Source organism: Pteropus alecto, unplaced genomic scaffold (genome assembly GCF_000325575.1).
Source record: "Pteropus alecto unplaced genomic scaffold, ASM32557v1 scaffold95, whole genome shotgun sequence".
NCBI classification, from domain to species: Eukaryota; Metazoa; Chordata; class Mammalia; order Chiroptera; family Pteropodidae; genus Pteropus; species Pteropus alecto.
Genome location: NW_006441071.1, coordinates 9,832,545 through 9,857,301, shown reverse-complemented (window position 1 = coordinate 9,857,301; position 24,757 = coordinate 9,832,545). Strand labels below are relative to the sequence as shown.

Here is a 24,757-nt window from a genome sequence, read left to right as displayed (position 1 = left end):
CACACACACACAGATTACACAGGGGAAGCTTCTCCAACAAAGATCAGGTTAGCAACAGAAGGAACTGGCGATGCAAAACTCCCCGCCCTCCAAGATGTGTGGGCCATAAGTTAGTTTAAATAGGGAGAGCCCACTGTAAACATTCTCTTAAAGATGATTTTAAAAGTCCTCATCCCAGCATATAAATTCATTTTTCCACTGTTGTCTTCAGCAAAACAATGAATGCAAAAAGCAAAAGCAGAAATATTTTTTCTTGTGATCACCCTATCCCCTAAAACCACATAATACTATTGCTTTAGGTGTTACATTCTTGGACTCTGTACACTGTTTGGGCTCAAAAAGGTGCTGGACGGTTGGCCAGCATAGGACAAGATAATGCACAATGACCTCCAAAAATCTCTGGGAACATTTCCCCCACAAAACATGTGATATTAAAAAAAAAAAAAACAAATATAAATATACCACCACTTCGCTTATGAGCATAACATGTATGTATCATATTCAATGGCGTGGCAAAATCGCAGTAAGATCATATTTGTCATTTAGTACAATCTGGCCCACAAGAATGTGTAAAACGTATGTGGTTCTTTTAAACACTATAAAAATGCATTATGTATTAGGCAAACAACAAACAGTGTTTTAACACTAGAGAAGCCTAAGTAAGAATGTAAATTTATTTATTAAGCCCCTTCGGTGGTACTCTGACTCCTGCAGGGATATGCACTCTTAGGATGACAAACAGAAACTAACGACAGGAGCTCCTACAGAGGAAACTTGAACTTGAGCTTTAAATAATTAAAACTTTTTTTCTCCCCTGAACTTACACCTATGGAGATTTCTCTGTCATGCAGTTAAGCCAAGTTGTTATCATAGTCATGGCAACTGATTTGTAGAGTTCTTCTCTTATTAAAACATTGAGCAGAATATCAGATTAAAGGAAAATTAAGGATAGTAAAATGGGATATGTCTGCATAAGTATATTCTCATTAAATATCAGATATTTGGTACTATTAAATCAGGAGGTGTTTTTATTCTATTCTGTAACTTCAAGGAACAAGCATTCTTTAGCTCTTCTCATTTACGCCTGTTATGGTTATTTCTGAGTTTTTTTTCAAATTGTTTATTTGTTTTTTTATAAAGGGGTAGTTTTTGCTGTTGCTATTTTGATTTTAGCATTTGATTGTTTTTAGCACTCAAGACTATGACTTCAGGCTTGAAAAAAGAAAATGTGTAAAGGCTTTTAAACCTCGATTCTAGATAAATTAGTTTTCACCAAAATTCCAAAAGCAGAATTTTGAATCATTGCTTTAATAAATATCCGTGATTTTCCACATTATAATTTTTACGAGAGGAATATAAAGAAAGAGCAGCAAGCTTGGAAAAATAGGTGAGCCTAGTCCAAGAAGGCATATCACATACATCACGGGTCCCAACTCCCAAGCCTTGGACCAGTATTGGTCTGTGGCCTGTTCGGAGCCTGATCACACAGCAGGAGGTGAGCAGCAGGCCAGAGACGGAAGCTTCATCTGTATTCGCAGCAGCTCTCCAGTGCTAGCTAGCATCACCACCTCAGCTCCACCTCAGATCATCAGGCATTGGATTCTCAATAGGAGCATCAATCTCTGGTGCCAAAAAGTTTGGGGACCGCTGCCATACACGAAGCTGTATTTTCTGTATATGTTATTTTGTCTCTCCACTGGGATCTCTTTAGTTCTATTTAAATCTGGCCTTTCATCCATGATTTGACTATCACGTGTGAGTGCCAAATTTACAGAAACACGGGAAATGTGAGACTTTTTAAGGTCAGCTTCTTAGAGAAATTGTACTTCAAAGCTTGAAAAAACATCTCTTTCATGGAATCACTTTGTCTCAAAAAATAAAAAGATCAGATATATAGATATAGATACATAAACACACATTCATATATAGAGAGAAAAAGAAAGGGGGAAAAAAGAAAAAAGAAAAGAAAAAGAAAATTCAAATAGCCTCCATTACCTGCAAAACAGCTCACTTTGTTCAATCTGGCATTAAGAAACCTTTATATTTGCTTCTAACATGCCTCTCAGAATATATCTCCACAGAGCATTAAAAAAAAAAAAAATGAGGCAGAGGAAGAGAAGGAGAAAGGGGGTAAGAGGAGAAGGAGGGAAAAGGGATGATAAAATAAAACATAAATAAAATCCTTCTTAGTCCAAACATTATCTTCTCATGGTCGACTGTCTTCCAAAGATGTACGTACCCCACCCCATAAGCTTTCCTCCCACTGAAGCGGGCAGTCGGTTTTCCCCTCTTGAATCTGGTTTGGGGGTTTGGACTGCACTGGCCAATGGAGTATCATGAAAGTGATGCCGTGTGACCTGCGAGGCCAGGTCGTAAAAGGATACAGCTTCTGCCAGCAATTCTCCTGGCAGACTCTACCTTCTCCTCCCTCCCAGCCCTGTCCCCAACCCTGTTCCAGGATATGTGCTGTTTTTTTTTTAGCATATGCAAGAGTTCCAACTACTCTGAAGTTGCGATGCTAGACAGTATTCACAGGCCACAGATAGAGACAGAGAGCTGTCCCAGGAGACCTAACTGTACCAGTTCTCAGAAGTTCCAGACTTCTGAACATCAACCAGTGGATGTGCGAAGAAGTGAGCCTTCAGATGATTCCGCCTACCTTTTTGAGAATCTTCCTGCTATAGCCTAAGACACTGTGGAACAGAAAAAGTCATTTCCACTGTGTCCTGTCTGAATTCCCGAATTATAGAATCTGTGAACATAACATGTCTTTTTTTAAGCTGCCAAGTTTCGCGTAATGGTCAAACAGCTATAGTAACTGCAACAATCCCTCCATGCTGTATTGTCAACAAACCCAATTCTTAGCACAACCACACTTATTATGTGCCAAGAAATGTACTTTGTACTTCACTACTTCTCCTCACAGCCATTTTGCAAATCATTCTTATTTTCCAGATAAGAACTACAGGGCTCAGAGAAGCTAGTAACTTGTTCACTGTCACACGTATGAAAGGTAGAACCAAAATAAAAAACAGGTTCTTCTGACTGTTAACCCCATGATCCTCTTTTCTTCGTTACCTTACCCTAGAAATTCACACTGCACACACTGCAGAAGGAATCATGAGACTAAGGTCCCAGCTATCATACTGGGCTCAAAAAAACTAACCTCACTCATCTCTCCCTTTTCAAATAACCTCAATCACAGAAACTGAATCATATCAATTACAGACGAATACTAAATTATAGTTATTTCTGCATATGATGAAGTAAAATAATATGAGAATTAAGGAGTTATGTTAAAATTGATTAATAAACTATTAGGAAGAAGAGACTTATTTTGAACAATATTAAGGGTGCCTGCTGTGTTTTGATTTTAAGGGTTACAAATTACACTTTGGCAAAAGTGATCCTATGAATTATAATTACATTCATTTATTTAACAAAGAATGCTTTCATTCAAAGAATTTTACTGCTCTCTGTGGGCATATGATTAATATGCATGTGCTCAGACAATATTCGCAAACTTGAGAATCCTAGAGACAGGAAAAAGTGATCAGCTTCCCCTAGTCTGAGGTTGTTTTGAGTACATTTCTGCACCTGTAAAGACACTCTTCTAGGAAAGGATTGGTTTTGCATCAGAAGCTGGATGTACTGATATTTTCAAGGGCAAAAGCATTATATCTTATTCCAATGGATCAAGCTTATAAAAAGCCATCCTTATATTCTGGAGCCTTCAAGAGAAAGCTTTTCTTTGGCAGTGAATGAAAACAAAGACAAAGATGAAAGGAATCATTTTTAAAAGGAAACAAAAAGGCCTCTACAAAGAAGTGCATAAATGTAGAAAGTGGGAAAAACGGTGTATTATATTTGGAGTAAGAATGGAGAAGAAGGAAGGCCCAATGGACCAATAGTATTCCTTTACTATTATTAAAGTTTTGAGAGAAAAATTACTTTGAATGTTCCATGAACAAAACTGACAGGAGCTTAAAATACAACCACAGTGTTTGCATTTTGTTGGGGTTCCAGAACAACTCCTGTGGGCAAACTCTGCGTGTGTAACAGACTGAGTGTGAGGTGTTTATCACAAGGCAACAAACACATCAGGAATAATTTGGAAACCAGTCAATATTTTGGTTTTATATGATGTCAATCAACTGGTTGAGCTGATTTTTTACCACAGATGACCTATTTTTAAACTGAATGAATGGTGTACTTGTGCAATTACTGTACAAGGTTAATGATATAAAAAAGTGTATAGAATTGGAAGTGCTCAAATATATCAAGCAATAATGTGGCCACAGAAGAGGAATAGGACAATATAAAAGAACCAAATGTAACCACATCTTCAGTTTCAGACAGAAATCTTCCCCAAAAGAGTACCTTATTATAAGATGTTTTTTGTTTCTAAAAAAAAAAAAAACACCAAAAAAGCACCTTGCTTCCCTTTATTATGCCACAATTCTGGTCCCTGCCTTTAAAAATAAGAGACTCACCAGATTAGACCATTTTCTTTTAAATTCTAGTTTCAGTTGTTTTCAGCAGCTCATTTTAAGAAACATCTGTCCAGTCTGCCTCTTGGGAAGATGTTCAAAAACAAGTGTTCTCATTTGAATTCTAAGGGACTGTCCTAAGGGAGACAACAGTCCTTTGAAAGCAAGCAAACACTATCAAACACTATAATCTTTGAACTTCTTAATCAAGTTCAAACTACAGTACACAATATGACCTAGTTTCATACTTAATCAAAAAAAGAATGGTTGGCTTCCCTGACACCTCCTAAGACATTATGTTGTCTTCATTTTAAGGACATAAGTGTTCAGTGACAAATTACTTTTGAGGCAACCTTGGTGAAGCATGAGATTATTTGGAGAATAATTCAAGATTGAACTAGGTTAACCTGGAATCTGAGTTCGTATATATCACACATGTACAAATTCACAGGTTAGATTTATGTAGGCAGAGGATGAAAATTCTCCAAGTTCAGGTCCACAACTCAGAACCATTTCATGAAGAATTAATATACATTCTAATTCTAGTTAAAGGGACCCAAATCAGTTAATAAATACCTACTATATTTCAGACATGATAACCTACATCATATATACATAATATTTTTGGATCTTCACAACAATTTCATAAGGTGGGATACAACTCCATTTTAGAGATAAGTAAAAGAAGAGTCAAAAAGCTAAAAATGTACCCATGTTCATATAGTTATACATGGCAAAGCTGGGGTCTGGACCAGAGTTATTTTGACTAAAAGGCCCAGAAACTCATTCCTACCAAGGAATCATCCTACTAGAAATTATAAATAGCACCAACGTAAGGAAAAGATAAAATGTTATCTTTGATTTATTGAACCTACATAATATAAAGAAAACCAAGATAAGTTTTGATGCATTTACAAATAACTGCCTAAGGCATAGGTTAAATGTTAAAAGCTAATTATCAGGACTTTATATTCTATCAAGGAAGAGAACCATACAAAAGTAGATTAACCAGAACAAACTTTTTAACTTCTCTATGAAGCTAATGTGTAAGATACAGTATTTCCTCTGGGAGACAAGAGATCCTGGGAGATCTTCAATATCATTCCAAAGAAACATGTTAGACACGTTCTGAATGCAGCAAATGCTAGACTCCACTCGAAAATCTCCCATATATATTGTTGGCTCAATCAAACCCAGTCCTTAGATGTTACAGGCTTATGGAAATTTCTGGAATATATGGCAGAAAGCAGTAAAAAATATATATATATTGTAACCTGCGTTTGGTTGTAAAATGTTTTCTTTCAAGGTTTCCCCATTTCTTATATTAAAATTTGTCATGGCCTACCTCAAAACTTTTCCAGAAAATTAAGAGGAATGAAAAAAAATCTTCTAATTGATTTGGAAATAAAACTATGACATTTTCAAAAGATAACCGAGATGAATGCCCTTTAAAGAGAGTTCAGCAAGGATAAACCAAACCATATGTTCCAGGTATGTGATGTGAAGCACATGGTCCACGAGGCCTCTTGTACTTAATATGCTCCACCTGACGTGCCAACATCAACAAACAACAATGTTCACTGTGACTGTAGTTGTAACTAAGGACAACAGAAGTGTGGGCGCCATGAGCCTCGGTCTAGTTTTTTAATGTCAACGAAGAAAACTGATATTTTGAGGTATGAAATTGCTATCCAAAACAAATATGTGGAATGGGAAAAAGGTAAATATCAAGTTCTGAAGTAAATGAAACAAGAGGTCCTTAGGTACAATAGGAGAGTCTAATCTTTTCCCAGTTACTCTTCTTGTCTCAAAGTATAATCCACATTTTATACAGTGCATGTATCCCTTGAGAACTTTACATACATCAGTTTCTCCATTGTGAAGACCATGAAGTTGTTGATTAAGAAGTGAGAGGCCTGGATTTAAATCTTTGCTCTTTGATTATCCCTGTGCATAAACTCTTGAAACATCAAAAATATAGGCAGTTGAGCTATATGTCACTTTTATAGTCTTCTCAAATTGTGGATGCCTGCAAAACTATTCCTTTTTACAGTAAAAAGTTCACTATATAATGAAAATATGAGAATTCTTTGGTTTAAAGACAAGAATTTTATTTGCATTAAAAAATGATCTTAATCCATTACTTGGCCCTGACCAACAAATTTATAATGTCGTATAATGTATCAAGTCTTCATAAGCAAGGGATAAATGTATTTTTATCTTAACTTTATTTCCTTCTTATTCTTCTTCTTCCCTAAACCCCTTGTTCTCTTAGTAAATGGGTAAGATCAAAAGATAAATACCTTGGGTTTAAATTTGTACTAAGAAGAAAAAAAAAAATATATATATATATATATACACACACACACACACACGCGCGCGCACACACATACACACACACACATATCTATATATATGATGGCTCTAGTTGGAAACACATTATAAAAACAGTAGCCATTTTCTAATTTAAAAGGGAAAATGTTTAGTAAAAAGAAAGAGACCTTCAACTGGATATTATTTTATTTCCTTATTAAGTGAGCAGAAAGTGCTCCTTGAAAAGGAGCCAGAAGTGAAGTATTTTAGCAATCTGTGTGCACAGACATTGTGAACACTGGTAGATGGAGCTAAAAGTGTGCTGGGTTGAGGTCTGTCTCTAGTTCTTCATGTGGGCTACTAGTCTATGGTCACTTTGAGAATCCAGTCATAACAAAGGAGATAAAAAGCATGGCCTCTGAATTCTACAGTTCAAATCCTGACTCTGCCACTTACTGTCTAAGCCTCAGTTTTATTTTGTCATTCCAGAGGGAGCCTCAGTTGATACTAAAACTTACTTCATTAAGTTTTAGTCATTATGGGATTTCAATTAAATATGCACCTACAGCTTCGAGAAACAGCATCCAATATACATTAAACCTTGGATAAATCTATGCTGTTATCATTGGTAGGGATAGCACTATTATTATTAAAACACTATGACACATATTTTTCAGGTTTCTTACATCACATGAGCCACAATGACCTTTGCAATTGATATGTTCTTCATACCGAATACCAAGCCATTTATCCACAGTAAAATGAGGTTAACAGAGATGCCCAAAACAAATATTCATTGAACTACATTCAATCTCAGTTTTCTCATCCATGAAATGAATGAGTTGATCCAAATAATCACTAAAGTCCCTCGCTGGTCAACATCTTTATTACTCTAAACATATGTGCCTACATTCATATCATCGACATGCATGTGAATGTATTTGAAGAATCTTCCAAATTTTGTTAAGTCAGGGCAGGAGAAAATGAAACATGGGTTAAAAAGAGGCTCTTTAAAATTATTGATTAGAAACATGAAGGATTCATTAATGTTTTTCATCGCATTTCTCTTGAACAACGGAGATGCCTCAGTCAAGCTAAAATAACTCTGAGAATCATCCTTACAAAAAGAATTGTTTAAATACAGCAATAAGATTCTAGCTCTAATTCCTAGCCAAATGACAAAAAAAAAACTGAGTGGAAAATAAAATATAAACAAAACCAGAGTATGACTAAATGACTACTGGGAAGGAAATATTTTTCCCTCTGTGCTGATTAGTTCACTGCTTGCTACCTGAAGACTTATTGGAGTAATTCATGGAATCAATGGGTATGACATCATATTTGGTTCCCTCTCCTTTAGAATACTGTCATTTTTGTACACACTTAGTGAAAAGAGAATGTTTACTGGGACAGAACTTTAAAAACTCCTCTCCTAGGAATCCTAAATCCTCCAGCAACAAAATAACATTGGATTACTTTCTCACATACATAACTTAGGATAAACTTCTTCTATAAAATATTGAGAGCTAAAAATAAATTCAGCAATTTATTAACAGTGGCTAATTTATTCAAAAGAACATGCAGCATATTTCTCATAAAATGGAATAAAATGCCCCAAAGTGATGTTAAAATTAAAAAGAAAACAGTAAAGATAGAGAGAGAAACAAAAATGAAAAGATAGAGAGAAAAGGAAAAAAAATATATCGATTTCACAATAGTAATAAGAAAATGTCTGGGACACGAGTAAATTCTGGATAAGTATGAGTAATTAACAGGTAGGATTTTAATTTGAGTAAAAGTTCTTTTTACACAAGGTTGAAGATGAAGAATCTGCTGTTTAATTTCAATACTCAAAATATACCTAAATACTTTGAATATTCAAATACTGAGGCTTTCTTTATAGTTCACAATTTTAATCTTCTCTTCAAATATTCAGCAGACTTCATAATACATAGAGAAATGAATTTGACTAAAATGTCACCTCCTTTCTCTTCCCACATCAAAGGAGGAATTAATAAAACTCAAAAAGGTAAATCTTAAAAAAAGAATAACTGAAGGAAAATTACTAACCTTCTCTTAATTAAGAATCCAGAGTGGAAAACAATTTAGAAACAAATTGGGGGGAAAAGATTTTCAGAGAAAAATTAAATGAATTTTTACATAATTATTTTATGGCCTCACCCCAAATACTCTCCATGGCCATGGCTCTAAAATATGCACTATCTCTATTAGATTCCTGAAGGACCAAAGGAAGAAAAGAAGGAAAATAAGTAATATTTGGATTAAAGAGGTAGTTTGTATAATGGTATCCACTCGTTTCCCCTTCCTTGCTCTACTCTCCTGCTTCAGGGGGGAAAATCTGAGGCAAGTGTCTAGAGCACCATTCAGAAGAGTTGTTCTGTGAAGCTGTTTCCTCTAGAAACAATGAGAAATTGTCATTAGTAATGTCTGTCTCAACAAGAGGAGAGAATAGTAGTAACATACAAAAGGAAAAAGAATGAAAAACTTCTGGATGGTCAAAATTTCTGTAAGTTTTGGATTTTTGCAAGTCTTTTGGCATCTTTGTTATATAAGAATTCTACTGAATTTGAAGGTGCTTTACTTCAAAATACTTTTATACAAACAGCATTCTAAACTATCTTTGAAGTTGTAAAATAGTAACCAGATTCCAACCAGTAAGCCAAACAATTTTTACTTCAGTATTTGCCAGCTTACTTAAAATAACTTGGTCATGATTTTCACATTTTTATTGTGATATGATCAAATAGTCCTGTAATCTAATACTAACTTTCTACCAAAAGCAACTTTATGCAACCTTATTCCTTCCTATTAGTCCTGTCTTTTGCCAAGAATATATTGGCTTATTTTTCAAAAATAAAAGCCTTGAAATAGTGCCAGCCAACTCATAATCATGTTGTTTTCTTTCATATTTTCTATTTCTTTCATTCTTTTGCATGTCCCCTGGGCCCAGAATTGACCCATCCTCTTCCCAGATTGTTTTACTGTTCTTCCTTTAGAGGGTTCAGACTCCAACTTACTGTTATCTAAGTAGCCCTATCCTATGTTTGGTCATACCTTCTTCAGACTCTCAAAATGCTTTGCATTAATTTATTAAAGAAGATATAAGATTTTCACTCACATGGATGGGTAAGATGAAGTAAAGGAAATACAGTAGAATAAGAAGTCAGAAAATGGCCATAATAAACAATCTACAATTTTAGTGGCTTGACACAATCAATCTATTTTTCATTCACATCACGGTCCAATGTGATTTTTAGAAAGGCTTTGTTCCATGTAGACCTATTCAGGAAACTCAATTTCTTCCATCTAGTGGCTCCATCATCTTCTATTCCCCAAAATCTTCTACTGGATCGTCTACCTCTGGCCAATAAATGAGGAGACAGAGAAAGCTGATAGAAGTCACCCTCATTCTTAACACCCAAACTTAGAGGTGGCACAATTCTATTCCTTATCATTTCCAACTATATTCCATTAATCATGGCCAAATCTAAGTGCTAAGAAAGCTGGGAAATTTGATTTAGTGGTACACTCACAAATAAGAGAACATGTTAGTGAGTACTAGCAATGTCTATAGTAAAAAGCTACTTTCAGTCCTAAGCTTTGATTTAGGACTGAAATCAAATATAGCATATTCATGTTTGTCCTATCTGTTTCAAAAAGCTATTATGAGGACCAAGTGAATAAGGTATGTGAAATACTTACAAAATTGTAAAATACTATGTAAACATGTGGCACATTGGCCTCTAGACATCCACGAAAGATTCTTTTTCAGACTTTTGAGAATCCCCAAATTCTTGGATATGAAAACATTTTTATAGGTGTCAGGCCTTCTCCTAAACCATATTTCCATCAAAAGTCATTCCTTTCTTCTTCATAGTTTCATACTGAAAATTAATGTTTGTTTCTTGTTGATAGCTGTTTTCAAGAAAGAAACAGTTTTTAATAGGTCTCAAGAGTTCCTTTAAACCTAATCAAAAAGACAAAGATAAAAGCTAAATCGAGATGTGAATTTTCGAGAGTACATTAGGTTCACTACTCAGCAGCACGTCCTGTGCACTCACCCATGCCAGGTTTAACACATATGTGAATGAAATTCAGGCTCAAAAAATTAGCAAAATAAGTATTACATGTCATGGAACTATGAGGTAGCTTAAAAACAGTCAAAAGTACAAATGGTAAGTCTATGATTGTTAGGCCTATGTGGTACTATACTTTTGGAATTTTTAAGAAACTTGCTCATGTTTTGGCATCTAAAGGTCGAACATAAATTTCATAGCTGTTTTCATTGCTTCCTCATTCACCACCACATCTCCCACCCACATTTTCCTACATCTCTGCAAATCCTGTCTCTTTCCTGCAACCTTATTGAGTTGAATAGCGGGACACCTTGATCTTCTCGTCTTTCATGGATCTCACAGAAACTTTCATGCGCAGGACCATTTACTCTCATTTCATAATTAACATATCCTTTGTCTGAAAGATCACCCTCCTCAGTCAAAACAGACAGATAGCAGAGAGAACACAGAAAAAACCTGTATTCTAGTAGCACATGACAGGATATAGGTATTAAAATACTTAAATATTCACTGTTACTTCCTTCCCCCCAAATTCTGTCTTCATAGTCACATTGCCAGGACTAAGAAAATAAAGGTGATTAATCTTCTTCAACGAGCTCATATTCCACAAGGGGCACACCTCAACCAACTGTCCATATTCAATGTCAGTGATGAAATAGAAGACTGAGAAAATGGCTCTGTGGTCACAAGGAAACGTAGTGTGTTAATGGAGTTAAGTGAGATGATTCTATAAAAAAGAGTTATGAAACTGCTTTGTGTACGTTTGTATGGTAGTTTCTCTGAGGAATCCCATAGTAAAAGCAAAACAAAACAGAAAAAAGCCGTACACCCAACAAAATAATCAAATAAAACAATGATTCTTCAATGTATGTGTGTAGCATGATGTTGTTCTCCATATACCTATAACAGCACCAGGTTTTCCTAAACACCAGGTGGAAAAATACTGCTCTAGACACCTAGGTCCATGGGGTAGGAAAATCAGAAAGGAGGCAGATGTCTTAATAACTTAAAAGTAAATCATTTTTCTGAAATCCTACCATTTGCAATGACATGAATGGACCTAGAGGTTATTATTCTGAGCAAAATAAGTCAGACAAGAGAAAGATAAATATCATATGATTTCACTTATATGCGGAATCTGAGGAACAAAAAGAACAAACTAATTCAAAACAGGCTCACAAATATAGACAATATAGTGACCGCAGAGGAAGGGGGAGGCTGGGAGAAAGCAGTGAAGGGTTAAAGAAGTACAAAGTAGTAGTTGATAGATGGTCACAGGGCTGGGGAGCATGGCATAAGAGGATGCAGTCAGCAGTGATGTAATGGCTACATGTAGAGCCAAAGGTAAGATAAAGTAATCAGGGGGATCATTTCATAAACTACATAAAAGTCTAACCAATGTCTGTATACTTGAAACCAATAATAAAATTAAATTTAAAAATGCTAAAAATTAATTTAAAAAAGTAAATCATTTTAGCTTTTAAAAAGCATTTGGGATCACATCTTTCTAGGCACAATATTCAGTATATTCTTCTAAAAAAAAGTCTGTCATTAATATTCTAGTGCTTGTACTTCTTTTAAGCCTTATTTTAAATAATTATGCAAATCTCTGGATATTATACATAGACATGAAAAGATGACCTAAAAATAGATAGTGATAAAATTTATTTAACAGAATAGACATAAAACACATAGCTAATAAATGTTTAAATCTACATAAAATAAATAATTTTCTGGAAAGGACATAAATTACCCAAATTAACTTAAGAAGAAATGGGAAACCTGAATAGAAAATAGCCATGGGAAAGAAATGGAAAAGTTGTGATTTTTTTCTCTTCTTTAGAGAAAGGGAGCAAACCCATAGAGGTACCCAATTTAGAGAAGCCTCTAACGTCAAAGCAAATTCATACTGATTTATACTAACAGCAACTTCTTGAGGAAAAGTCTGACTGAAGATCTGATTTGTAGTCAGTCCCACTGAAATATAAATGTTCAGAGATATTATTTTCCTAGAAAAGTTAAATTAACAAAAAAGGATATTTTTAAGTAGGATCTTAATATACCCGCTGGCAAAAGATAAAAATGACAAAGAACAATCTATTTTTTCAGCATTAAAAATACTTGTTTTCTGCATTTGCCAAGGAAAACTATTTGCTTTTAGACATTTTTCCGTATCAGAAAATGAAGCAAAATTCACAATTTTAAATCCTGATTTCTTTTTGAGTTGTGTGTAATAAATATCAATTATTCGTTGATGTTGGCAGTCTGCATACTAGCTCATTTTTTCTGTTTAGCCATCATAACCGCTTAAATCTTAAAACATACAGCTTTTTGATGATCTCTTTCTCACTTGGAGCCTAGAAGGTTGGGATTGTAATCTCTGCTATGTCTTCTTTAATTGACCCAAAGAACTTGCATCTGTGAAAATATTCTGGGCTGTAGGTAGTAGAAACCCCTACTAAAAGTGGTTTAAATGATAAGGATATTATTCTCTCACATAAGACCCGAGGCAGAATGACTTATTCGGCATTCAAGGACATTATCAAGCACTCAGTCTTCTCCTGTCCATCTGGCCACTCTCACTGTGCTGGTTTGCTCTTCTCATGGACCCCAGATACCTACAGCTGTTCCAAACACCTCACACAGAGGAAACACTCAGGGAGCATCCCCATCTCATTTCCCTCTCTCGTCAGTGAATAAACCCTTCTCAAAAACTCAGAGCAGTTTTCAACTATATTGGCCTGAAGCCAATTGCATGCCTATGTTTAAGTCCATCACTTAGAATGGAAAGTGAAAACTCTACATTTTAGACCAAAAAGATTCATCACTTAGGACTCAGGCTCCACTGGCAAACATAGTCATTTAGAATGAGGATAAATGAACTCTGGGTTCTGTTCTTAGCAAGAAGGAAGCATCTACCAGTTAGGCAACCAACAATGTCTGTCATATAGTCTCTATGCATAGGCACTATAAGATACCCATTTGTATCACAAAAAGTCATTCTCATTGGTTAGTTGCATAAATGATTATAGGCAACTTTGGATAAGTGATATACATATCATTCTATTTTCTAGCCTATAAATGAAACTGACTATAGCTGAATCTTATAAAATCACAAATTTTTAAGGTAGAAGGTCTTTGATATTCGATAAACTGATTTCTGATCAATTGAACTGTACTTTTAATCTACTAGGGATGCTCACAATTTATGAGAGCCTTTACCTGAAGATTTTTGTTTTTAAATATCATTTACTTTAGTTAGAAATGACTATACATAAATAGGGAAGTGATATGTGCACATTCATTTACTATCTCTCTGTTCTCACTTTATCCTGTTGAACTTTTTACTCAACCACCTGCTGCACTTTTTACTCAACCACCTGCTGCAAACCAAAGTCTAGATCATATCAAATATTACTGACTCCTTAGTATATATGGGCTTTTTATTGATCCCTTAAAAATTCCAGTTTCACATATGACCTGTGAGACTAAAAGTACAATCCAAGAGGCATTCCAGAAAGCAGATCAGCAGAAACATCCTCAGAGGCAGTAGACCTCAGATGGACTGTAGACCGAAGCCCGTCCTCGTGGTCGGTTTATCAAGGTAGCATCATAACCCAATATGGAGAAAGAAACATCGGATGGGGAACCAAGAAATCTGGCCTCTACTGTCCTTGCGCTGCAACAGATTCATCGCAGCAAAGTCCTTTTCCTTCACCTTACAGATTAGGCAGTATGATATTGTAAATGCGATCCACCTCTTTCCCGCTAATTCGTTGATTCATTCACTTAACAAATACTTACTAAGCATCTACTTGTGCCGAGTACTCACACATTAGATTTTAGACATGAGGAGAAAAAGAGACAATCCCTATAATCCTGCAGTGGGAGAGGAATGAGATAAGCATTGTGATGAGGTAAAAGCTAGAGAGACCTATGAAACATAGTCAACAAAAGAAGAGTAGGTGAGAAAGCATAGTCAACAGTAGTGCAGGCAACAGAAGAGGTATAGGTGAAAAAGAATGAAACAATAAATTCCAATAACTGAACGGCCATGCATAAAGGTGTCAAGACATTCAAAATGTAGTGAGCAATGGGAGGTCTGATCCAAGATGAAGGCAGAGAGTAACACAGGAACCGGATCACCAAGGGCCTTCTAAGCCAAGGTAAGAGTTTTTACTTTATTCTAAAATAAATAGAGAGCTTTTGATGATCCAGATAAATTGCTTCTTCTGAGAACTGTAAAATGTGTTCTCTTTCTAAGTATCCCTGCCAAAATTGTCATCAAACATTGCCGCTAACACCAGAGGTGTACAGAAGACAGAGATGCTCCCTTGAACTTTCTAATAATTGTTTCTTTATTTGAGTTTGTTTTCTCTTTCTTTTTCAAATCAAATTGGTTACAAAATGCTCTTGGAAGCATGAAAACAATAACATTTTCTGGCTTAGAAGAATTACGTTTTGCTCCCACTCAATAAACAAGGGCCTGTTTTCTAATATTTGTCTGGCTTTCTGACAAAATTTATAGTTAGTACCAAGAAAATCACAATCATGGAATTAGGGTCGAAAATAAAAGATTTGGTTAAAAATGAAAGACTGAGTTTCATTTTTGAGGACTGACTACACTTTGGAAAGAGAAAAGGGAGAAAGGGCTTTTAAGGATCCTTCATGTACCGTTTTCAGCTTCATAAACAGAGAAATCTGACCACTCAGTGTGATGAGTTCTTTATAAATTAAGGCATTTGTTACTTGGTGAGGTTTCCAGAGTGTAAATCTATTGTTGCTTTTGGGGTTTTAAAAGGTAACTATGTGTATGTATGTTTAGAGGCAGAGCAGGGGGCAAATAATTTTATGGACCAACATTATCGATAGGAAGAATAAGTAACTAGAACTTCTCCAGACTTTCTACCAGAAAGTAAATATGGTAAATATGGATTATGATAGTCTCTCAATTGTCCATTCATTATCATAAAGTACATAAACTTTTCAATTACAAGTGATCATAGGTAGCTATAAACTTCTGAGGTTATGGATGGTGCAACTCTCATTCTGCTATAGTTTCTGCTGTGAGTGAATATCACCATGTCACACAGGAAGCACTCTATATAAATTTGTGAAATTTTATTATAGAAAATTGTGTATGAACATAAGGCTTTACATAATTTTTCATTTAAGGCAGTTTTAAATATAACTCACACAGAGAAATGAGAATTAAAGTTGACCATTTAATTATTATAAAAATTGTAGTGGTAGCATTTATAATAGTTACTATATATTTTGAACACCTACTGTAAACCAGATGGATTATTTGGTGTTTTACTCAAATCTCTGAGTAACTGCTGTGGCTTATAAGAATGTGTAAATTTTTGTAAATGTAGGTAAACATCAGGGATCACAGAAAGGAAGGATGAAAGAGAGGATACAGTTAGAAATTGTAGCTGTAGGAATAGTTTTAAGTTCTTGAGAAAGGATCATTCTAACTGCTTAAATGTAGCAAGTACATCTCATAGGATCCATGATACCAGTATAAAAGTGAGGCATACTTATCACGGAATAGCTAGATCTCAACAACACCTCCTAGCCATTTTCTGTTGAAAGTTTTACCTTTACCTATGCGTGTACTTTATCAAGCTTTATTTAGAGCCTCCCAAAACGACAAAAGGATTCTTTTTATCACTGAGCATAGAAATGTTACCATGAGCTTACGTTCAATGGCATCCGAAGGAGATTCTACATCTGTGACTTCAGGTTGAAACAGCCTGAAAATTGTCTCCAGGGAGAGCATGCAGAAATATTCAAGAGAAAACAAAAACAAAAACAAAAACAGGACTTTTTGCAAGAAACTAGGTAGTTTGGTGCCAATAGGTTTAGTTTGGGATTGTGCCAAGCAATCCTACCATGTGTTTTCTCTGCTTTTTCTCGTTTTTAATGTGCTCAATAAATACCTTCTTTCTTCTCAATAACCACAGAAATCTGCATAGTTACCAAAGATGGTTAACCTATGAGATCCCAGAAGGAAACTGAAGCAGGCCCTGGAAGTCTCAGAGTGCCCAGAATAGAAAAAGAAAAAACACAATTCCTAACTGCCAAATATGGATCATGAAGGCTGCTCTCAAATTTATTACTCATCTGTAGAAAATTATTTCTAAATTTTTACTCTCTTGCTTATAAGAGGATTATACACCACTGCTCAAGAGCATGTGACTCAAACTGCCGCTTTGGAGGCAGAGTAAACCTCCCCATCAAAGTCTTGGCCATGTGACTTGCTTTGGCTAATAGAATAGGACGTGACATACCCTAGTCCAAGCAGAGGTTGTAAGTGTGATTGAGGGGTTCTTGCTGTCACTTGTTACCATAAGAATGGTGCATGCCAAATAAGGGATGTTCCTTCAGTTTGAGTCCCAAACTGAGAAGACAAACATGAATTCACAGCAGCCAACACATAACTGCCATATGTGATGTGATAATTAAATAAATGTCTGTGATTGCAAGCTCTAGAGATTTAGAGGATGATAGCCACTACAGCACACACATTGTCGCACAATGTCCAATTAATAAGATATTGTAATGTTCAATTCATAGATATAAGTTATTAATTAAAGAATCATGGCACTTATATTTAGGTTGGATGCGATGATAGGAGTAAGAACAGAAGAGGAATCATCCTGTGAACTGGTCTTTATGCTAGAATTATAGGTAAGGATCGTATCCTTAGAATGACTTATAAATGTACATATTTCTCAAAACTACTGAGCCTACTACTTAACTTATAGGTCACTAATCCATCCTATAGCACAGTAGAGCTACAGGCTGTCATTATATTATTGGTTTCTTTTGTATCTGACCCAATGAATAGTGTTTAGTCATACTTTAAGAGTCTAAAAAAAAAAAAAAAACCTACATTTAGTAAAACTTGGCATTGATGCAAAGAGAATTCATGCTTACTTGGAAAGCCTTCCATAACTCCCAAGAGATCCTGAACTCAAAATACTAACAAAAACACTGTTGTGCTGGTAAGCATCATCTCAAAACCAGCATCAATACTCATAATATTTGGAGCACACTCCAGCCACTGGGCAAATCTTTCATGAGGATACAGACGCATTTGAATTTGTGAATCTTCTTTACTTTGATTAAATGTTGACATTCTAATACCCTATCAGAATTTTTGTTTTCACAAAAACCCTTTTTTCATAACTCTTAAATAATAAAAAAAATACAGAATTTATGGTCTTTTAAGTGAAATTTTAACAAGTAATGAAATTCAGATGAATTGTATAATGATTTCTCATTTTCTTTATGAAACCTATCAGTTCAACTCTTTGCCTTCAGAACAGATGCTAAACAGTTGCTCTGGCAAGTTATTAAATCAAGTTGCTGGGTTTTTGCAGGGCCTTTCAACAGAACTCTGATAGAAGGATGGAGCAGACAAAGAAACTCTCTTAATACACTGCATATAATTAAAAGTAAAAAGGTTAATCCCTGAAATAATCTAAATAGATGGTCAGTGTCATAATCAATTAACCAGTATGTTAACTGTAAGCATTTGAGGACTCTTTTTTTTCATATCCCTTAATAACCAGAATCAAATATCACTATAATGGGGCATTTAGATTGCCTTTAGTATCATTATTTAACAAAGAAAAAGGGAAAAACTGATTTCACTGGACAATATTTGAAAATAAACTTACAGAAAACTTACAGAAATCAAAACCAACTATTTCTGAATTGTAATTCTACTTGGTTGAGACAGTAAGTTTCACAAATACAATTTCATATTTTGATATGAATGTTTAATGTACTAGATAACCGAGTTGTAAGAAATTAATTCTTTTCTGAAATGTTATCCATCACACTGCTTTAGTACAATCTTTATTGATGAGGAAGGCCAGTGCAATGGCAATGGAATATTCACACTCTGGTAATATTGTGCATGATTAGGAAGCACATTTTACATTAAACTTAACAGAAAGCAAAGAAAGAGTTATGTGTTGTGATAAAAGCAAAAATTAAACATTACCATTCAGCAAATCCTAATTAATATGACCGTTTAAACAAATCTATCAATGAGGTTCTTTCTGTTATTATTGACTGTGCACCTTTTTCAAATGTCAGAGATGTTAGGAACCAATTCCAAAATTTAGAATAGCTGAATTTTTAAAATATGGGGCATGTAATAATAGATCAGCAATTTCTGAACAGTAATATAAATTCTTATTAATCAACATTTTTTTAAATCCCTTATTATCCAATGTGCCATTTCAAACAGTTCCTGTTTTCCAGATTTTTTAAAATCTCACTTTTTAAAAAATCATGGCATGTGACATTCAGCTGGTGTATATCTTAACGGAAAATATATAATTTTATCTTCATTCTACAATATTACTTTCATTTAAGAAACGGAGCTGCTATCAGTAAAAATGCACCTAAATTATTATTTACTGTATTGTAGTAAACTCTCAAATTCTATTTAGACAAGTAGTTGGCCAAGAGGAATTGAAGGAAGCTTTTCCATTTCAGGACTTTCAGAATTATCAAGCAACTACTTTATCATCATGATGTACTTAAATTCATTTCTTCTATTGAATATTTCCCTCTACAAAATGTGCTATTCAATTGCATAGTTCCACAGCACACTGGAGGTCAGCTGTTAATAACAAAGATGTATTATGATATGCTTTTATTATTTCTAAGGAGTGAGAAAAATAATACATTGTATTACAGGGATTCAGTTATAGTCAATGTTTCGATTCATTTTAAAAACAGATAAGCAATTGAATCTAGAAATACACAGAAGGAATATAAAAACCTTTCCATATGGAACAAGAGAAAACCCTTAATTTTAACATCATTAAACAGTGAACACCAAAAAAGAAACAAAAAATTGAAGTTGCATTAAATCTGAGATATCACTTTCAAATAACCTTTAACCAATGTTTGAGTTTCTAGAACACTAATTTTGTTTATTTGAGGTACCTCTATCCTGTAAATACCACTGCCTTTTTGCCCACCAGCGAAGTAATTTAAATTAAACGGAAGAATATAAAGGTTGGAGATTTTTAACAAAGATAAAATTTTCTTAGTGCCATAATTTAGGGAAATAAGGAATAAGAATCATTTCAGTTACCTTGGGGTACAACAAAGTATCCAACCCTAGAAAGTTAAAATAACACATTTAATATTTTAACATAATTATTATGACAATAAATGTATCTATGCTAATAAAGCATAATGATTGACCAAATATTCCTACTATCTCTCTATATTGCTCATCCTGAAGTGCCTAATTCTTATAGTATAAATTCCCTACCCCAAATTATTTTAATCTACCTGAATGTGTTTAATCTATTCTGTGTTTACTACAACATCATCTCAATTACTACCATCATTAGAAATGGGGTATTTTCTGTACGGTAGAAGTGCAGAAGAAGTTATCCCCAGGTCTTCAGTGGAAGGCATAATAAAAGAGCAATTTAGTTCAATCTAAAAGCAAGAGGAAAAAGAACATTTCAGGCAGACTCAAGCAGAATCAACCTAATAGACTGGAGAAATTTTTAATATTTATAAATATAATCTCCAATTATTTAGAGAACTTTAAGTAGTTCAGCATAACTAGAGTGAGAGTACAAGAGAGTTTCATCGAACAACAGAGATCAGACCATGAAGAAATTCGGGGGGGGCTTATGCCTATTTTAACTCTGAAAAACTATTTAGACCCTTTCCCAAACCAAATATGTAGGGTGGTGATACACAGACTATTATTCTTTGAAGAGATCAGTGGAAAAGGGAAGAAAAACCATACAATCTAAAGGCCTAAGAGCTTAAAGGTTTCTTTTTGTTAAAGAGTACTTAGGCTACTACATCAAAAAGATTCTGCTTCGAGTTGTGCAAGTTGAGAATGAATGGAATGACCTCTTCCAGATTCAGATTTCTCCGTATTCTACTTCGCCCTTAGACAATTAATCCACCCCACGGCTTCAATTCCACCACTCCACAAGCCTGAGACTTGCTCCTTAAGTCCCCTATGTAACCAAATCAATGGACACTTGTTAGAACCCTCACCAGCATCTGAGAGCATGCATCCTCCAAACAGCTATGCATTTGGTCTCTAGAACACAACCCTCCCCAGATTTTCCTCATATGTTAACGTTTTTCTTTGTCTTTCCCCATGACTTCCCCAGGTATACTCATCCTCTATAAATAGGGGGTCCTCAAATGTTGGCTCTTGAACCCTGGGTCTTTGTTTATTTTCTCCTTAGGTGATATTGTCTCTTTCCATGGTTCTGTTACCATTTGCATGCCAAGTGACTCCCAAGAGAGTCACTTCAGCCCACAGCTTTCTTCTCATATGTGGATTCATATATTCAGTTGCTTATTTGGCATTTCCAGTAGGTTATTTAACAGGCAGGTCAAATTCAGTATGTCCCAAACCAAGCTCATGATTCTCCGCTCATCCCAAACAATTCTGCCCTCTCCCTAATGTTTCCTATCTCAATAAATACCACCACCATCCAACTAGGTGCTCATAACAGAAATCTAGGAGTCTTCCTTGAAATTTCCTAACCTTTTGTCTTCTATAGCTGATGAAATAATTTACTTACTATTGCTTATTTCACCTTTCTGAGTATTTCTGAAATCCATCCAATTCTTTCCTGTTCCACAGCTACCACCACCATCCTCTCTCACTTTTATCAACTGCATTCCCCTTAAGAAACAAATCGTTCACAGAGCAGCTAAAATTAATACTCTGCACCAAGGCCAACAAGGCTGCCCCATCTCCTCCAGTTACCCCTATACACTCCCAAACTCCAGCCAAATTGGTCTTCTCTGAGTTAAGAGTGTCTCAGTAGGTATTTCTGAATGAGTGCCTAAAGAAAGGAAGGAAGGATGGAAAGAATTACAGGAAAGGAGCAAAGAAGAGTGGGAAAGTAGAAGGGAGGGAAGAAGGGATACCATAGGCTTATAGTAAATTTTTAAAAATCTGCTCTGAAATCAAAAAGGCTAGGTTTGAGTCCTAGCTCATTATAAACTTTAAAATGGGCATCATGTCTCTCCCACAGGACATATAATAAAAGTTAAGTAAGGTAATGTGTGTGAAAGTCCTCTCTATAGTATAAAGCATTATACAGAAAGACTATAGAAGTTTAAGACATAAAATACCCCAGGGGCCTATTATACAGATAATGCAATTTAGATAATAAAAAGAAATGTGTGTTCAGTGGCTCTTAATCTTTTTTCTTCCTTCTCTACTTTTGCCAGTCATGACTACATAAAATTCATCATATGAATGTAAAATAGATTACAACATACTCCTGTCAATGCCTCTCATTACACTCTCTGATTTTCAAAACTTTTGAGGAAAAGCTCAGCTTCTGACTTCTTCCCCATCCCGAGACTGTCAAATTTGTGTCCTTCCTGCAAGCAAAATAAGTTAATTCTCTTAATAAGTATACTTACTCTCTTAACAAATTAATTTTTAAAATTATTTTTTAAAATTTAAAACAATTACAAACAGACTACCTATAAGAAACAAATTCCCAAAAGTTAAAATATCAACTAATAACAATTTTGAATTTTAAATTATTTTTATCTCTGGATCACCATTACCTTATCTCTTTATTACATAAAATAGGAAGCAACAGCAAAAAGAGATATACGAGACATATCTGCTTCCTAGTTTAGAAAGCAATTAAGCACATACGGTGTTATACTGAGAATATAGAATCATAATTTATCATATCCATGTAAAACAGTTTTAAAGGAAGCATATGTATGTCTAGATAGAAAATGTCTTTATAATTATATATCCCGTGGTTATTGTTGATTGCATAAAACTGTAGCTAGATTAAACTACCAAAGATACAGTAACCACATTCTCTAAGAGTTTCTTTCAGTAATATCACCCAGGATTTCTATTTGCTCTATTTTTGCACAATCAGAGTTCTCTGAAAGCTATGTCAATAATAATAAAAATGACGAACTCTGATAAGGACCATTCAGGCAGCATTATATCCACATGTGTAAATTGCAAGCCAGGCATTCATTTCAACCTACTTTTGCTGCCTTACGACTACTATCATATCAACCTAACAGAGAACTCAAATTCTTCCAAAGAACTGCCAGACTCAGTTAGGTCAAGGAAAGAGAAAAGAAGCCAATTATGAATGTCATTACTTCCACAATTCTTCTCAAGAGGAACATAAGAAGAAAGAACAGCAAATTAAAAAATAAAATTAAAAAAAAAAAAAAAAACTCACAGCATTGAAGGGATCTTGATAAAACCAAGCTTACCACAAGAGTTCTTCTGAAATTAGGATAGGATTGACAAGAAGGTTTGAAATCTATTCCAAGGTAAAACAACTTCTTACTGCCTTACCTTCTCCTTTGTTTAGTCTGATTCTAATGTTATCGTAATTATTGGATTAGTGATTCATTTTAAAAGCCAACTTTACAGACTTGAAATAGCTGTGTGAAAACATCTCATATTTCAGCACCTGAAGACAAGTGTTCATGGTTTTGCCAATTCACTAGAAGCTCTTTAAGTCGGCATCTTCCCTCCTTTTTCTCTCCACCCCCGAGACAGCTTTGAAGTTTTAAAAGAACTTCATATATTTAGGAAACAGAGCGATTATCCCAAAGCTCTGAACTTGAGTAAGAAGAAAAAGTGCTCACCTCAGGAACACTGCCACACAAGACTCGAGATGTGTAGGCATATGCCGGGCGAAACGAGCGTCAGAGCCCTTTGATGGAAATTCAGAGTTTCAGAAAGGTACCCAAGCAAAACACAACAATAAAAGTTAATTGCCAGAGGCAGGGCTGTCTTCATAACGGATCTCTTCTGCCCATTTACTGGCCAGTGTTAATTAACCACCGCTGCATTGGGACGGCTTTCTGATTTCACTGAGGTACATCTCACAAGCAGCAAGTATGTCCACAGGTTGGCATTGGCCATCCTTTTGTGCCAGTGCCCCAACTAGAAGGGAGAGTAAATCCCACACCTCTCAACAGCACAAAACGCCACAAAGAAGTACATGAAGAACTGAAATGGCAGTTCCTACGGGATCAAGTAGAAAAGCACTGAGTTTTACTGTCTGTTAGCAAGGGATCAGCTTCAATCAATTAATGATTTAATTACCTAGACTAATTAAGATAATGAACAACAGCAAGCTTACAATCAATTAGCTTTATCCAAACTTCCTATTGAGGATAGAGGGCCTAAAGGACGACTCTCTTTCTTAGCTGCAGCAGTAAAATGTGTGGGTATATTAGAACAAATTAAGGGGATATAATTCTACACTACTTTAAACAAAAATATAAGGTCACTTGACTGATTCTTTAGCGACAGAGTGTTGTGAGAAGGTGTTACCTGGACAGTGGATATTTAACATTCCACCAGAACTGTGAATATTAAAGAAAATGACGTCTCTCTAAAGCAAGCAATGGACCAAAGACAGGGATGTTTCTTTGGCCACTCTGCTTCGTGATTTGAGTTATTTCAAGGTAAGCATGTAAGACTATAAAGCCTTTCAAAATTTATCAGAAAGTAGCAGTGTTCCTTGATTACATTGTTCTTGGGGCAAAGAGCTCCTTAAATTACTTAGAATAACCTAAGAAATTCATAAATTTCATAAGAATGAAGCACAACAAGAAGCAAGGAATAAAGCAGAAGGGGTACAATTCTGAAGACAAGAGTAGTCAAAGTTCCAGATATTCTTCTTCCCCACCTTCTAATTCCACTTTGAAATTTAAAGTTTTACGATTCTGATTCTCTAATTATATCGAGTTTTCCTCAGATAGAGAAAGGGGCCCATACTCTCCTGTTTAATTATGGTCCCTAGTATAGCATTATCAATTATT

At 35.1% G+C, this 24,757-nt stretch overlaps 1 protein-coding gene across 17 annotated transcripts in view; it reads right to left on the bottom strand.

Moving 5' to 3' along the window:
* The window catches only part of PTPRD (protein tyrosine phosphatase, receptor type D), a 468,668-nt gene that overhangs the window by 326,848 nt on the left and 117,063 nt on the right, over window positions 1-24,757 (bottom strand). The gene's annotated exons all lie outside the window — the stretch shown is intronic.